The sequence below is a fragment of the Miscanthus floridulus genome, chromosome 11 (assembly GCF_019320115.1).
Source record: "Miscanthus floridulus cultivar M001 chromosome 11, ASM1932011v1, whole genome shotgun sequence".
In the NCBI taxonomy this organism is placed as follows: domain Eukaryota; kingdom Viridiplantae; phylum Streptophyta; class Magnoliopsida; order Poales; family Poaceae; genus Miscanthus; species Miscanthus floridulus.
Window position 1 is genome coordinate 61592681 of NC_089590.1, and position 17672 is coordinate 61610352.

The 17672-nt window shown below is 46.4% G+C and overlaps 3 non-coding genes and 1 pseudogene across 3 annotated transcripts; all 4 read left to right on the plus strand.

Annotated features, from left to right (window-relative positions):
• Positions 1 to 5560: 5560 nt before the first annotated feature.
• On the plus strand, positions 5561 to 5649 carry LOC136495090 (small nucleolar RNA SNORD25; annotated as a pseudogene).
• Positions 5650 to 5856: 207 nt separating this feature from the next.
• LOC136495089 (small nucleolar RNA SNORD25) lies at positions 5857 to 5952 on the plus strand. The gene has a single exon (XR_010768873.1). It is a non-coding gene; the product is annotated as a small nucleolar RNA SNORD25 (small nucleolar RNA).
• Positions 5953 to 6050: 98 nt separating this feature from the next.
• LOC136495068 (small nucleolar RNA SNORD25) lies at positions 6051 to 6146 on the plus strand. The gene has a single exon (XR_010768856.1). It is a non-coding gene; the product is annotated as a small nucleolar RNA SNORD25 (small nucleolar RNA).
• Positions 6147 to 6236: 90 nt separating this feature from the next.
• Positions 6237 to 6380, plus strand: LOC136495086 (small nucleolar RNA snoR136). The gene has a single exon (XR_010768870.1). It is a non-coding gene; the product is annotated as a small nucleolar RNA snoR136 (small nucleolar RNA).
• The last annotated feature ends 11292 nt before the right edge of the window (positions 6381 to 17672 follow it).

Genomic DNA, 17672 nt, shown 5'->3' on the forward strand with positions numbered 1-17672 from the left:
TTTTATAATAGAATAAGACAAAAGAAGCACCAAACTTAGCAAATAACAAGATTGAGGTGAAAAGCATGAAACAAGTGAAGCAAAGGAAACTAAAAACGACCACTCTAACTAGGCTTGCATCCTACAGTCAATAGTGCTTTGATACCAATCTGTCACACCCCATTTTAAGAACAAAAGAGGATGTATAAAGTCTTATGTGCACCCCAGGAACGGTCGCACACATAAGTGGACAAATTGTGAATTGTACCAACACAGTGTTTATTACATAGCGAATAAATATTCAACACATAGTCTCAAACATAGATATAATAGCTGCTAAGATAACTCTCTTGCGGAAGCTCCAACAGGGACGTCAACTGGTGAACACCAAGCCTAATACTCATCACGATAATCTTCAATTCAATCTTGATCTGTTACCCATCCGGGATTTTTCCAACATAAAAGATAAAGCAAGGCATAAGTACATGTCGTACTTAACAAGATAACTAAGGGTTCATGAGGCTCAAATAGCTGACACTGGTTTACTGCGGTTAGCATTTAAGTCATCATCAAGTTTAGCATTTATTAACATCAAGGTAGCAATAATCCCATAACACATGATCAATGAACATGAATAATCAATATCTTAAACAATTAACATAAATGATAATCTTAACAAGTAAAAGTCATTATCCCTTAAGGTAAGTCATTACCCCCCTTCCAAAAATAAAGTAAAAGGCCGCTTCCAAAGCTAGGCTCAACAGGACAGAGGATGTCCTATACCCAACTCACAGACCTCTAACCAGCTAGAAAAGGGTTTCTCAAATAACTAGAGCCAGAGCCATATAGCCCTCATAGCTGTACGTTAATCCCGGATAATCAGTTACAAGACAAGTTCTTCTGTTGCTAAAAAGTCATCTTGTTTATGTTTATAGCATATTCATTAATCAAGTTTCAAGATCATGATTGTTGCACTAGCAATAGAACTACCCAATGCAAACCTCCCAAGGTGACAAGGTAATTGAGTATTCAAAACCTAGGAAATCCTACCATAGGTAGCAAGGAAAACACATGCATATGTATTTTAGTGAGCATCATGAATAGGACAACAAGGAAGGTCCTTAGCTATACTTGCCTTGATCAAAGTTCTCCTGAAAGTCTTGCTGGTCTTGCTGGTCGTAGAAGTTCTCTTGATCACCAACGTAAATCTCACCGTCTGAACTCGATCAACATCACCAAGCAGCAACATACAATCATCCAAGCAATCATACACGAGGCAAACAAATAAATTTAATTAGAACAGTACACCAATAGAGACAAATAGTTTTAAAAAGTTCATAAAACTATTCTACACGTTGCTACGATCACAAGGACGCGAAGATCACGAAAAACGGAGTTACAACAAGAAAGTTAGGATTAAAACAAGTTTCTCTATTAAAGAAATAGATTAAATCTAAACTCGAAATTTAAAGTTCAAAAACATGGTGACAAATTATATGAACAGATAGATCTCGAAAAGACGAATCTAACGCAAGTTGAACGGTCCAATTTGGAGTTAAAACGAATAAGTTATGAGCAATTAAAGGTAGTGGCAAAACTGTAATTAGATGGAACTTGATTTTGAATCTGTTAAATGAAAAATACGTTTTCCAAAAGAGAAAACGTATTCTCTAGAATCCGCTTTGGACTGCGGGTTCAACATCTAAAGTCTTCCAGGGTATCTTTAACAAAATTACCCCGTGAAGGGGTATCGGCCGATCAGGGCCGTTAGATCTAAAATAGATGGCCTAGATCAGATGGGAGCGTCGGTTGGCCAGAGAAGAAGCCCCCGGCGGCGGCGCCATGGCCGAAAAAGACGGGATCTCACCGGCGTTACGGGTCCGAGCGACTCCGGCCATCATTTGGCTCGGAACCGTGACCAAATGGAAGCGGAGCTCGACGCGAGCTTACCTAGGTAGAAGATGGAGGCGGTGGCGGTTCGTGGACGGCGGGAGGCACGCGACGGCGGATGGCGGCGGCTGCGCACGCTAAAACCAAGAAATAAGCAAAATTAAACCTAAGTAAAGGTTGCGGGAGGTGCGCGGGGTCACGGGGAACTCGTTTGCAAACCTTCCAGGGCGTAGAGGAGGTCGGCTAGGGCGAATTAAAGCTCGGGGCGGCAAGTTAGGGTTGCGACTCGTGAGGTGCTCGAGCGAGGGCGGCACGAGCGGCTAGGGCTTCGGAAAATGGATCATGGGCGTGGCGACTCGGCCTTTATAGGGGCAGGACGTGGCGTGGACGCCCAGGCGCGAGGACCGCGTGGTTCGGTCGGTGGTGGAGTCCGGCTCGGTTCCGGTTCAAGGAGGAAGAAGGCGACTGACGGGTGGGGTCGGCCTGCTGCTTGCTGGGCCAGCTTGAGAAGGCCAGTGGCCAAGCGGGCCAGAGAGAAGGAATGGGCCTTTCGGCCAGAAACAGAGAAGAAGAGTTTTTTTTCGTTATCCTTTATTTCCAGAATTTTTTCGAATGGGTTTTCAAAAGGGGTTTGAATTCCTTTTCACTTGCAACAAAAACCAGACAATACAAATAAAATATGCTCCAGTATGAATGCATCAACATGTTCCTAAACTTATAATTAATTTTGATTCCTCAAAACTTATTTATTTTATTATATTGGCATGCTCACACAACAAACTAAAAGTCAATTTTACTTATTTCAAAATGATGCAAATTTTGGGTGTTACGATGAGAAGTTCCAATGTTTTTTATGTTCCTGATTGCATTATTGTTAATTCCAGTATGAGATGTTAAAGAACACCTCCCTTTTTTATTGCATTGCATTGGTATTTGTCTTTGTCCAGTAAGATTTTTGTTCGCTTGCCTTTGCAATAGCTTCCTTGGTTCGTTGTTCCATTCGTCTACTAGATCAATACTCTTCCCCGATCTACTATATGGTTCTGGATGCTTCGTCTCAGGTTGGGATGCGATTCGTTGCTTTTTCTTTGTCACTTGAATTGTTGCTTCGTTTCCTGCAACAAGTTGGTAAGGATTTGCCGCCTTCTTCTTTAACTTTTTGCAACTATTGCGGCTTCAGAGCTGCACATTGGATTGGACAGAGGAGCAGAACAATGACGATGCCTCACCGCGGGTGGACGGGTGGAAAACCAGGAAGCTGCCAAGTGGACTGCCACTGGTTCCTCAGTCCTCACGTCGCCGAGCGTACTGCTGGTCAGTTCATGTACCCTTCTGTCTCTGCCTCGCTCCCATGGCTTTGGTGGAATCTGCATATTTAGCCATGACGATGTGCCGCTTGAGCTGCTCTGTACTAACAATATTTTTCTTTCCAAAATTGTGTTGATGGATTTGTGAATTGAAAAAGTTTTGGAAATATTGCAATTTTTTCTATGTTGTCTTCCTAGCAAACTGTAGTGCAGACTATAGAGTGGTAATTTTAGTTTTGACCGTTTGTATAATCTGAAAATTATTAATATGGAGAGGAATGGTTATTGCCCTTGTGATGCATAGGAATTATATGCTTTATTAAATATATGTACCATGCTCAAGTCATGGTTTATTCTATATATTTCTCTGAAAATAAACCGTTTCTTTCCATTTTATTTTTCTAATATATGACGGTTGTTTTTATGTATATCCCTGAAATGAAGCCGTGACGTTAGCACGGGCACTATACTAGTATGACCGTAATGTTGCATAGCTTTTCACACGAATTTGATATTTTCAACTCGAATAACATAGTACGGAAAGATGGCGACTAGTCGAAGAAACTTCACGAGTGACGGAGTGAGTAATGCTAGCATTAAAACGCCCGGAAGACCGGACGTTCTCGCTCGCCTAATAAAAAAACAAAATCAACTCTCACACGCCTCGCTTCACTCTTGCACGCGGCGCTCGGCTCCGCTCCCGCATGCGACGCTCGACTGCCAACCTACAGATGTGACGCGCGGCTGCCCGCTCCTAGTTTCAGCGCATGGATGCCTGCGTGCGCGCCGACCCTGCCAGGCGCGCAGCTGCCCACGAGTCGCGGCACGAGGCTATTGCCTCCCTGCCTCGGCGCGAGGCTATTGCCTCCCTGTCCTGCCGCGCGGCCACCGCCGAGCCGTTGCCTCCGGCGAACTCCACATGCCGACGAGCCTCCATTCTCCAAGCAGCAAGGAGATGTTTGCGCTAAAACTGCATGTTGCAAGCGTCTGTTTTAAGTGTTTCAAATGTTTCAGAGGTATATTGCAAGTGTTTTATACGGATGTTGCAAAAGTAGATCGAGATGTTGCACATGTTCCAATGGTTATACACGTATGCTGCAAGCTCTTGTTCTCAATGTTTCATCTGTTTTTTCCTGACGTATATTGCAAGTATGTTTATCTGGATGTTGCATATGTTTTCACACATATAAACGCAAGTGTTTTGTCTGGATGTTTGTGTATGTTTACAATGATTTTAAATGTTTTGTATGTGTTTTTGCTAGTGTTTCAGACGCATGTTTTAAATGTTTCATTTTGTTTTCAGATGTATGTTGCAATTGTTGCATCTGGATGTTTCAAAACTAGATCGACTGTTGCATCTTCCTCCTTGTCTTTCTGCTGTCTCGCCTCGGTGTCAGGCGCAGAAAAGCGGAGGCGGTCCCCACTGGCACGGGCGGGCGCAGCCGGCGAGACGTTGGCGGGTAAGCATGGGATGCGAGACTGGGGGCAGCGGCGCGGGCATCTAGACGAGGCTAGCTCCGAACGTCCGGGCGCTGGCCATGCCCGAGTCTAATGATCTAGAATTCCAAGCCAACATTTTAAATGCAAGCTGAAAAAACATTATTTAAATGCAAGCTGAAAAAAAACTTATAGCTTTAAAAATGTTCGTTTTTTAAACTAAATGTTTAAAATTTGTTTTCAGTGAAAGAACATTATTTTGAAAGCCATCTACGCGATCTCGGCCATTGGTAAAGGCCCACTCATGAAACCGACGTAAATTTTCTGCCCTTCAGCCCAATGGCGCATTAAGATGCCGCGTCTCCTCACCAGAAGCCCAAATCCAGCTCTGGCCGACGCACTCAAAAAAATCTCTCTCTAGGGTTCCGACCATTCTTCTATATATAAGTCTTGGCCCATACCCGCCGCCTCTAGCCCTCTACGCCCCTTCCCTTCTCCGGAAGCTTCTTCCTCCTCGCCTCCGACCTCCGTCATGGCCGGCGGCAACCTGTTCGGGCGGGCGTTGAGCTACGTTGTCAACGAGTTCCTCGTCGAGGGCCTCGCCAACAAGTAAGCACACCTCCTCTCAGCCCTCCCCTTTTCCTACCCTATCCCTAGATCCGTTTACCCGCGCCTCGCGACCTCGCGCGATTAATTACGATCGATATTGGTTTGATTGGATTTGATGCGATTCGTTGCCGCTTCGTCATCTGGTCGTTGGGAGGATTGGTTTTTCCGATCGGTTCCCAATGGACTCGTTCCCTTGAAGCTACAGAATCCCGTTGTATCTTGGGCCGGCTCTATCGTGTGCCTTAGGATATTCCCCATGAACAGAGGCACCGCACGGCTCTTACATACATGGTTTTGTTAGAAAAGTTGTCTTTCATGGATTGCTTTCGAGTTGTGTCCACCACGGTGATGAGCCCTAACACATCTGCAATGATTCTTGGGGTCATGATGGCTTGATACGGAAAAGCAACTAAGCCACTGAGTTGCAGTTTTGTTACTGAACAGCTTATTCATTCATTTGCCTTTAGTTTATCAACTGTAATAGAATGGAGTTTGGGCCTGATGCCACAGGTGGCCACAAGCATTGACTGATGATCTGGTTGAAACGTTGTTTTTTTCAGCTTTTCACATGTTAGGAGCTTGGGGACTGCTTCTTTATGTTCAGAGAGCTGTCTATACTTGAAATGATGTTTATGATAACATTGATGAGTCCTTACACAGTTACAGACTTGTGATGATTGTTGCGGTAATGATCGCATCATTCAAAGAACATCTAAGGGGCTGAGTTGTCATGATTTCATCGTTCCAGATATTTTTTTTTTCTGACAGGTTTACTGGCTTGTGACATTCTCTTGTTTCTAATGCTTAGATTTGAAGTGATGCGTCTTTGGTAACAGTGATGAGTCCTTGCACAGTTACAGACCTGTGATGATTATTGCGGAAATGATCGCATGATTCAAAGAACATCTAAGGGACTGAGTTGTCAATTGTCATGAACCTTATGCTCTAAATTTTTGTATGATAGGTTTATTTGCTGGTACCACTTTTGGTTGAGTTTCCATAGTATGGTTTTAGTTTGTGCTGCTTCTCTTGGTTCATGCCCATGAGCTGTTTTTGGTTCATGAGCTTTGGAAAGGTGAAGCAAAAGTCTCAGTGGTTCCTCTCGCTATCCAGCTCAGATTTTTGTTTGATGCTGCTGGACGTCGAGGAACTATATTCAATTAGCTTATATATCCTAATAAATGAACTTGCTGTGCTAGTCAAATTTTTGGGTTGGAGCTTGCTTTGGTGAAGTGATTGTTTGGTTACTGATTGTGGCATGATATTTTGCAGCCGTGCATTCCAGAGGTTTGCTGTGAAGACCAACAGGACTCTTGAGAACCTATCGTCTAAAGGTAGGGTTCTGATCAAATTGCTGCAAATTCTACCATTTGTGTTTTACTGAGACATAAGTACTGCTGAACATCAATAGAGTATTTGCGTACCTATTTTATTACTATGCTAGTGTTGGCTGCTTGTGTCAGTTGTGTAATATTCATCTAATCTAATAACGATCGACTTTCATTTTCAGCTAAGGAAGTGAGGGAGGAGTTATCAGAGCAATTGAAGGAAGCTCGTGGTGAGAAAGATGTAAGTTATAGAAATAATTTTGCATTGTTGCTTATTCTTTTGTAGCATACTTCCATGACTATTTGGTTGGTTGGTAGTTTTCAGTGCTATATATGATATCTGATCAGAGATCTGTTTGCAGCACTTCAAGCAGTGAAGCTCGTTCACACATCGATTCAACAAGATGATACTGACAATCTTGCAACGAGTTTTTCTAGTCCTCGTCTCGGTCCCTATTTATGAATATGACATTTGAAGGAATTTCTATGAATATGACATTTGAGGGAATTTCTGGATATCGTTCAATTGATGGAACCGTTGTATAGTCTTCAGTTTCTCTGCACTTAGTTGACGCGGAGCACTTGATCTCCTGTCCCATGTATAAGTGTATTTTTAATAATATATGTACCTATGTTCATCTTTTTTTTGTTAAAGTGTGAAATGTAGAAGTGAACAACAATTAGTAGAACTATCTTAATGCGTGCGTTGATCTCTTGAATATATATGCAAATGAAGTGCATCCAACAATGCGTCCGTTCTATTGAGGGCCTGTTTACTTCCCAAAAAATTTTGCGCATATCCGTCACATCGAATCTTGCGGTACATGCATGGAGTATTAAATGTAGACAAAAAAAAAGCTAATTGCACAATTGGGTGAGAAATAGCGAGACGAAACTTTCAAACCTAATTAGTCTATAATTAGACACTAATTGTTAAATACAAACGAAAGTGCTGCAGTGACCAAAATCCAAAAAAATTTTGATCCCTGAATATATATGCAAGTGAAGTGCATCCAACAGGCATTCTTTCAGAAGGCAACTGTTGGTAGTTAGTAATCTCAATGGACATGTCCCATCAGTGCCGTAGGGCATACTAAGAGATGTCACATTGGATGTAGTTTAAGAGATGTCACATCGGATGTTATACGGGTGTTGTATGAGATTTTCGTATACTAATAAAAAAATAAATTACAGAATATTTTTGTAACCTACGAGATGAATTTATTAAGTTTAATTAATCCGTAATTAGCACATTTACGGTGGCACCACATTGGTAAATCATGGACTAATTAGACTTAATAAATTCGTCTTGTAAAATAGTCTCAATCTGTGCATTTAGTTTCATAATTAGTCTATATTTAATACTTCATGCACGTGTTTAAACATCCAATGGAACAACGACTAAAGTTTAGGAGGAGGAACCAAACACCCTGAGAAATAATGATATACTAGTGATTTGCGCGCGCCCATGCGCGCGTAGAGCCGCTTCACTTCATTCGTTTTGGTTTTCTACAAAGCATGAGAATGTAAACGATATGCATCAAATGTTGTGACCAGGTTTATAGAGAAGCTGGCAATAAGAGTAGGACCATTTTCCAGCACAAACAATAAAAGCACGGGGCAAACCATTAGCCACCACAACATCGTTGATGAAGTTTATATGTCAATTGGTTCACAGTTATTCATATGCTATCAAGCTCATCTATTGCATGGATAAATATGGATATTACAATGATTGTTTGGCAAGTTCATATCCTAGCAAGTACAGATTTTTCATCACATAGAGGAAGCTTCTGTCTGGAATTGAGGAAGCTTCGAGTCAGGGTTCTCTGTGCCTCAGCCTGCAACACCTATGTAAACTTTAACTGGACAGCCATTGCCTGGCCACTTCTCTGACCTACAGACTACAACACTACCTCATCTAGTTGCTCACCAAGCTGCCTAGCTCCACACCTGAATCGGAGATTAGGATCACGAAACTTGCTTGATCATCAGAGAACCATTGGATTAATATCACAATTCACTCGAACCAGATAAATTTTGGTATAAGTAACATAGGTGAGCTCACCATCTCATCTATTCATTTATACAAATAGGATTATTGTCCAAAAACCATCAAAGCTAGCATGAATTTAACATTTATAAAATGGTAGTCTAGAGGTGTAACATGACACAGCTAGCATGAATTTAACAATGTAAATTTAGCATTTTTATCCAACTATTGACAGTTTCTTCAGAACACCTTTTTAGCATAACTAAAACATGCCTTTTCAGAACATTTACTCTCTGATAGCATTCCAAATGCTTCATAATTCAGGAAATGTTAACTTTGAGCTAGAAACCTGATGTACAGAAAGCAAAATAAAAAATGGATTAGAGCAAAAGCTGAAAGATCATATACAGATGATGCATACCTAGTAGCAGCTTTTCAATTACTCTACAATTCTATATGGACACCTTGAGCTAATTAAGTAAAAGCAGAAGCAACATCAAAATACAATTAATACATAGAAGCACACAACTTTTATTTCAGGATTTTCACTTTGCTACTAGGAAACCCTCCACCAACAACCTGTTTTCAAAAGGTGGACCTGATTTTGCTTTAGCCCCAGACTACAAAGGACAGCAAGTAATTGTTTTTTTCATCTAGAATGAGAGGCTTTTTAGTAATCTTCACATTCTATTGTGAAGCCTCATCATAGTCTATTCTTATCAATGCACATGGCACAAGGCGCCTTTCACAGTCTATTCTTGAGCTAATTAAGTATACTAACCAAGATACACAAGCCAAACTTACCAATGCAATAATTGGATATTTAGGATTTTTTTCTCCACCACTAGAAAACCCTCCACTATCATCTTGGTTTTCAAAAGACAACCTGAATTTGTTTTAGCTTCCAAAGAACAAAAATAAGTGATAGATCAACAAATTAATTTCAACACAGTAATAGAAAGAATGCAGTGTAGCTACAAAATCTGTCCCTTACATGTATTGGCAGCATCTTGTACAGATAGATGAAACAATCTGTCGGATTCATAAACCTGGAGTCCTTCGCGGATCGGTTTCCCAACAAAGGCTCGCCCCAAGCAGACAGCGAGCAACTCATGGGCCAGCCCAAGTATTCGGACAACAGGCCAGAAGGGCGATCCAATCACCGACCGGAAAGTCTGGCCGAGGAGGAGCGGCACCCGTTTTCCGACTCCAGCCCACCTCTTCGACTAGAGCGCTCGCTCCGACTCCAGCCGCCTCCGGATAGCCTCTCCGACCGGAGGGCCTGGCCAAAGCACTACTTCTGACTTTGACCCTGCGTCTTCGATCGGGGTACGCAAATGCCCTGCTCGTCACTCTTCTCTGACTGGCGCAACTAGAGCCGACTGGGACCAACCGACCGGGGACGCCAGCCCGGAAAGGACCAGGGAACGAACGGAGAAAGCAAGGATGGGCGCTCAAGTGAAACCACGATACCAGGGACCGTACCCTGCACATCTGCAGGAACAGTACTCTGCAACTGCCCTGACATGAACAGTGTTGTAAGCGCCGACATTTTACCTACAGTGTTGTGGGCGCCATTAACTCCCATACGGTAAGGCCCCCCACATGCCTCTGGGCATCGATAGTGTTGTGGGCGCCAGAAATTACCATACCAAGTGAACATGGCAAAACCCCTCACATACCTCTGGGCATCAATAGTATATACAGGTACCAACATCTGCCATACCCGAAACAAGACGATGTAACCTCCCACGTGCATCTGACATCCAACAGTATTATGGGTGTCTACCATCATCCTGTACCCACCGGTGTGGGCAACAAGACTTGGAAGCATACGAAACTCTCTCCCTCTCACTTGTAAGGCCATCCCCTTCATCTATAAAAGGGGATGTGCTCTCTCCCAACATTCAAGTAATTCTAGATTCATTAGATCGACCAAGTTCACTAGTTCACAACCACAGAACCATCAGGTTTGGACCTCAAGCACACGCTTGAACACTTAGCTCATAGCGGAGCTCCTGTCCCTCTCGTCTCTTCCGACCGGAGCCGACCGGACCTCTTGTACACCACATATTTCTTCTTCTCATTTGTAACCCCACTACAAACTTCGAGCACCTAGGCTCAGGAATAAAGTCACCGACCAACTCAAACTGGACGTAGGGCATGTTGCCTGAACTAGTATAAACCATGTGTCATTGAGTGCTAGGCCACCTCCGATCACAACGTATGACAAAACTACAAATATATACTTGTTGGTCACTTTCTGCACCGATAGTGGGCGCCGTCTGTGGGGAAGACGTTGTACGTTCAACATTTTTTGGTCATCGGATGGCCCACTTTTCCACCACCCTCGCTGTGGCGGGCTCAGGTGATACGATTCGCTTTGGCTCACTCGAGTTTCTTGCTCTCCCACCGCTTGGGATGTGGGTTCTACCCGTCCTCGAGCCATCCCAGGCCTTCCTATTCGGAAGCCTAGACTTCGTCGCCGACCGGCTCGGCGTACTACACCTCCGCAAGGAGGCTCTCGTTCCGGCACTCATCGGAGGGGCGCCCTCCATCGGCTCTGGGACGCACGACAACTTCAACGACGTGACATCTGTGCTTCATCTCGAGCAAACGCTCTGCTCAAACCCCGCTGTGAGTAATGTACATGCTGTTATTTACTCACTATTCTCTATCTTCCGCCAATTATCCAAAGGGATCCCGTTGTCTTCGTCGCGAAGGATGCCGGCGCCGCCCCTCTCATGTCCGAATTCATGGGGATGGCGAGCTATGCTCCCACCTGTTTCCTCGATCTCATGGATGACGATATTGAGAGTGATGGCTCCAGCATCGACGATGTGGCGCCTAGCCATCGACCATCCTAGGAGTGCGCTATGGCGGACGCTCCGGGACAGCCACCGGCGGTAACGCGATCCTTGCAGACTCACGTCCCTCCGGATCCTCATGCGAAGACCCCCAAGCTCACACGGCGAGGAACCATGACAACAGTGGTGCACCAGCCACCAACTGCGCCAGCGCGCTCGGCGCATCGCACTGTGCCCTGTGCGCATAGACCGGCGAGCAGCGCCCGGGGTCATGCCCGTTGGGTCTAACGCAACACCATGGATAGGGGAAACGATCCCCCACAGTTCGCTCGAGCTAATCAGAATATCGCCGCTGCGGTAATGCTTCTACGCGGCCTGTCCGAGCTGAACGACCCTCATGAACAGACGATCCACTAGAACCTCTAGGCACTAGTGAAGACCGCCGCCGTGCAACAAGCGGAGAGCTCCATATTGTGACATCGACTCGTGGCCTCACACTCCACCAGGGGAAAGGGGACGCAGCAGATGGGTCGCTCCACCCGATCACCGCTACAACCGCCGAGCACGGCACAGGAGACCACATTGGCACCTCGTCTTGACTTGACGACTGCTCCGCACTAACCGCCTGTATATGCGTGGCTCGGGCCGAACCGAGACACACGCAGCAGCGACCGGAGTCCCAGCCCTGATGGCCCAGGACCACAGACATTTGTCCAACACCTCCAGTAAGCGCCGCTCCCACCGCGCTCCAACGGAGGCCGGGGCAAAGGCAAGGCCAAATGCCAGGATCAGGACGAGGGCCCTCTACGCAGAGGGGAAAAAAGAACAAAAAAGATCACCGCCAACCGGCTAGCTCTGCGTTGGTCGCCATGGCGGATCACGCAGGCACACAACCCCAGTAGGACCCTCCGGGTCACTTCCATGAGCTCATGGATTGCCCGTGCACCAGCCACGACTACCCTGTCAAACACCTATACAAGGACTGCCTGCTCCTCAAGCGCCTTCTGCGACAGACCGGTGGGCCAAAGGAAGAAAAAGGCGAAGAAGCAGCGACCGAGAAAGGGCATAGCGGGCAAGGATCCGGACGACTGAAGGACAACGACGACGACATTCTCACCGAACGCTTCGAACAGCTATGTCATTTTTCTTCCCCTAAAATTCAGTCTTAACAATATTTACTTAGCATTTGCTCCGATAAGAGCACCCCAACCCGAACACTTTTGGGCCCGGGTCGCTCGAGGGGCTTCACGAGTATGCACTACTACCCCTCTATTTTGTTTACTATCATATGGTGAAATTCCTTCCTACCCGATCAAAAGGGTAGTTCATTCATTTAATTTGTCTTACGTAGCTTTGCTTTAAAACATTCCAACCGATCGCACCCCACCTTCACCTACGGTTACGAGCAACTAAGCCTTGCGAGCCACGCCCCAGGCTCCTAAGGTTGCAGCCTATAGGATAAATGGGAAAGTACGAGAAAGAAAGAACAAAAAACAAAATTATGCTAAGAAAAAACTAAGGAGCGAAAGGGACAAGCTTCCCCGAACAGAGTGACTCCATCACAAAAATAAAACCGATTGTAGTCATTAAGTATACAAGAATGTTTACACGGGGGCTCCCCCACAAACTTAAACTCTTTACGTTTACTAAACTACTTATATTTTACAAGCTATTGGGCCGGCTCGGCAGCATCTGCTGTCGGTGCGACCGGCGAAGGCGCGGGCTGCTCACTCCCCGACGGCATGACATTCGGCTCAGTCGAAGTCGGGGCGATGTCCGCCTCTGACCTAGGCTCCGTGCCATCCGCAGGCTAGGCAACGTCCTCCCGACACACGCTTCTAGCCATGTCTTCACGGTGGACGTCCATCACCCACTGAGCAGAGACTTGCTCCAGCCACCGACCTCCCCGATCGATTGGATGTCCTCCGTGCTCAAGCCGTCAGCATACCCACTGCAGATAGTTGCAAAGTCTAGGTTTGGATGGTGCGTCGCCATCGAAGTCAACACCCCCGACGCTCCGTAGAATAGCCCACTTGTGATAAGGTCCCGGACCACATCCGCGACCTCCGCTAGTTGGACGGTGGGCGCGCTAGTGCTTGGCGCCGACCCGAAGATCTACAAGACGACGAGCTAGGCAACGTTGCGGATCTGGTCAAGCCCCCCCTCAAAAGCACGTCGCTCTTCACGGGACTTGGCCAGCTCCTCTGCATTCTGGCTGAAAGTAGCCTTGATCGTCTCTAGGTCCCACTCCATCGTCTTCACCCTTCCGCCCAGCTCTGAGAGAAGGGCGACAAGCTCAGAAACAAGCTAAAAAGGAAGAAACTAGCACAACGAAAAACAACAAAGGTACGTACCGAGGTGAAAGTTCTCAAGGACGGAGAATTCCTCCGCCTGTCAAGCCGCCTGCGCACGTAGCCGGGCGTTCACCTCCTCCATCCCCATCACCCGGCCCCGAAGCGCGAGCACTTCTCGGTCTGCCTCCGACCAGGCCTTCCGCTCCGACTCCAGGGCTTTTCGCGCCAACTCCAGGGAGTTTCGCTTCGACACCAAGGCGCTCCGCTCTGACTCAAAGGTCTCCAGGGATTTCTGGAGTGGCACCTCGGTGTCCGCTAGGGATGTCCGCAACCCCGCCTCAATCTCTGCTTGGTGGGCCTTCGCCGCCTCGAGCCCTCTCTCGACGGCAGTCGCCCGGTCTGCTGCACGCTGCCCCTCTGCCCACGCCACGGTCGCCTCAGCCGCCTGGTCCTAGGACTCACGGTGAGCAGACTCTAGCTGACGCTCAAGCTCAGCCACCCGGGCGTGCTCCATTCGAAGGAAGTGGGACTTGCGGGACGACATCCCCTCCAGACTCTACGAAAAACAAGCATGCTAAGGCAACCAACAAAAGATTCAGAGGTCAAGGACAAGTACGGAAAACTCACCTCCACGACAAGCTGCAGGTCGACCTCGACTAACTTCTTGGCGGACTTAACCCGCTCCTAGGTGTCTCCGAGCTTCGTGGACAGGTTGGCGAGTTCGGACACCGCGGCAAGTCCTTGTTCCCCAAGGATGTCCCAGAGCTGACGCTCCAGCGAATCTCGAAGGACGAACCACACCTTTGTCGGGTCCTCAGAGCAGGGCCACTCTAGGTCACCCTCCAGTAGTCCACCAAAGGGCCTAGCCTCTGACTGAACCACCGCCAGCTCCCGCGATGACACTGGCAGCTCCACCCTATCATCCACCTCGTCGTTGGATGGGATCTCCACCACCTCGGTTGCGCGGGCTGCCACCGGGCATTCCGACTCTGTCCTAGCCGTGTCTCCCCCGGCGCCTTCGGCTTTGACCGCAAGGGTGAGCCTTGTAGCCCTCCACCCGACGAGACAGGGAGCTTGGTTTCCCTCTCTTCTTTTGCCGCAGCTAATGGAGGAGGGTCCATCCCTTCATCTATAAAAGGGGATGTGCTCTCTCCCAACATTCAAGTAATTCCAGATTTATTAGATCGATCAAGTTCACTAGTTCACAACCACAGAACTGCTAGGTTCGGACCTCAAGCACACGCTTGAACACTTAGCTCATAGCGGAGCTCCTGTCGCTCTCGGCCCTTCCGACCGGAGCCGACCAGACCTCTTGTACACCCCATCTTTCTCCTTCTCATTTGTAACCCCACTGCAAACTTCGAGCACCTGGGCTCAGAAATAAAGTCACCGACCGACTCAAACTGGACGTAGGGCACGTTGCCTGAACCAGTATAAACCCTGTGTCATTGAGTGCTAGGCCACCTCCGATCATAACGTATGACAAAACTACAAATATTTACTTATTGGTCACTTTCTGCACCGACACAATCAATTTGAGTTTTCTGAATAATGGTTCACTGGTAAGAAAACATTACACAAAGGTTAACTATACTCTGTACACATCATGAAGAAGAAATAATATAGATATGCTGATGGAGAATATAAGAGATTACTCACCTAAGAGAGTAGGAGAAGAAATCTCAGGCTAGAAATGCCAATATTTCTGCTAGTTCTACTATTTCTTCTGGTTCTCATGCAATGTACCAAAATAGGGTGGACACATTTAATAAGATCCTTAAAATATCCAACCACACAAACTTAACTGTAACAGGAAACTATCACATTGCAGGCCTAGAAGAGAACACAAGCAATAATTAGACTCGACTTTGCAATTCACAAAAAAAACAAGAACTGGGGCATGGAACTTACCAAGATAGTAGTATGCTGGAAGCATATTAACTGGGTACCATGGGTGCATCCGACAAACTAATTTGACACTGCTTCTGCATCTGTAGAATCTTGTCGAGTTGTAATTTCAGGCACTGCGTCTGTTGCCATTTGAAATCCTGAATCACTGAGTAAAAGCACTGAATCACCAATACCAATTATAAATCTAAAAAGGCATGAGGCGATGCATTAACATTACTATATTAGTTAATTGTCTACTCTAAAATAAGGTAAGTCAGAAATACTATTGAGCAACACTGTTTTAGTTTGCTGCCATACAAGCATAGATGCATGTACCTTTTTTCCACATAATTATTAGGAGAAATGTATCTTATCAGGAACTACCAAAGCAAAACTAACACATGTATCTCAATCTCATCTGATTAGGAATTAGCAAAGCTCACCCCATTCAGTAAACAGATGGAAGTAGAAGTGATCGCGTCAAAAGTATTCTTAAAATTCACTACAACGATGTACATAGGTGTAACCGTACTGAATGACAATTCTGAGATGCAACGCAACTAATTTTTCAGATAGATAAAGCAGGGGAGTTCAAATATGAATGATCATATTATCCTATATGTACATATATTAATCTGGACATAAAAGATTTTTTATATAGTAGGTAGTACTATGTTAATATATAAGAATCCATTGTAGTGAGCCAAATATAATTGGAAGTATAGAACAAAGAATAGAGAGAGAAAGAACACTGCTCTGTCTGCTCAGCTAACTGAAGAGACAACCAGTATAATTTCCCCTCTTAGCCTTGGAAAAAACACTTGCTATCACAATTCTAAATCAGGAAAGAACAACATTCCATTTTATGCAGACTTACCAAGGGTTCTTGTTTTTTGAGATGCAAACCATCTTTATTTCTCGAGTGTGTGGATCACTGAACTCTATACCTGAATAGTTACATACAAACCTAGTTAAGGTTCTTGTTTTTTTTCCTATGCTGCAGATCGACACAATGTAAAATCAAACGCTTTTCTGTCCGGACACACAAATCACCAAACGAATTACCTAGATGCATAAACCGCAATCTGTAATTTCAGAGGAATCCAAGCTAGATGAAGCAAGAAGCATCCGTGCATCTATGCTGGTACAAAAGAAAGTTCCTAAAAAATATGAACACCAAATCAACCAAACAAGAGACAATTCATCACTAATCCCAGCGGAAGTGTGGAACCTCGACCTGCAACACGCCCAAACCCCTGATCACGAAACCAGGGGAATCCTATGGCAAATCATGATGGGGGAAACATCGTTGCACTAGCCGAGGCAATGTGAAAAGCATGGAAGGGCAGCATGTTTTCAGGGGTGGCGAGATGGGGGTGGAGATGGAGGTGGAGCAGCGTCGGAACAGGAACCACGACATCATCGAGGTCAACAGGATAAGACAACAAGAGAATTTTTTTTTGAGAAGCAAAAAAAAACCTTTGGATAGATCAGACCAACCGGAGGCGGAAGCGAGGGTACCTGTCAAGATCGAAAGATGGCCGAGCTCGCCGGAGCCGCCTCCTCCGTCTTGGTGCTTCACAGCACCGTTGCCGTCATTGTCGTGGCCCCGCACGCTGGATCTATTAGGCACTGCTTCTGGGAGGGGCGGGTCGACACGCATCCACCGCGTCCTTGGCCGGAGCGCCGCCTCTGCTCCCGTTATGCCTGCCGTCGAGCCTAAGGGGGCCCTCCTGGCAGGCGGCGACATCGACTCCTCCTGGCAAGCAGTGGCGACGGCGATGACCCAGAGCCGGCGAGCCACCGCTGCCGGGTTCTACACAGGCGACCTTCCTCTTCTGCCGCCACCGCTGTTTGTGCTGAGTGATCTTAGCTTCACCAGTGTTAAAAAGTGTGAGGGCGAGAGAGATAGGAGAGGAGATATGGCAGTCTACCTCGCCGGGCCGCTGCGCCGCCGCGCTGCGCCGTCCGCCCGCACCACCCAGGCGGGAAAATGAATGGAAAATCGAGGACGGGGAGAGGCCGGGCGGCTCACCTATCGTAGTCGGCAGGACGACAGGGGATTGCCGAGATGGAACCGAGGGGCGCGCGGCGTCTTTACTCCACGCCGCTTCTGGTTTGCATCACGGCGAAGGAGC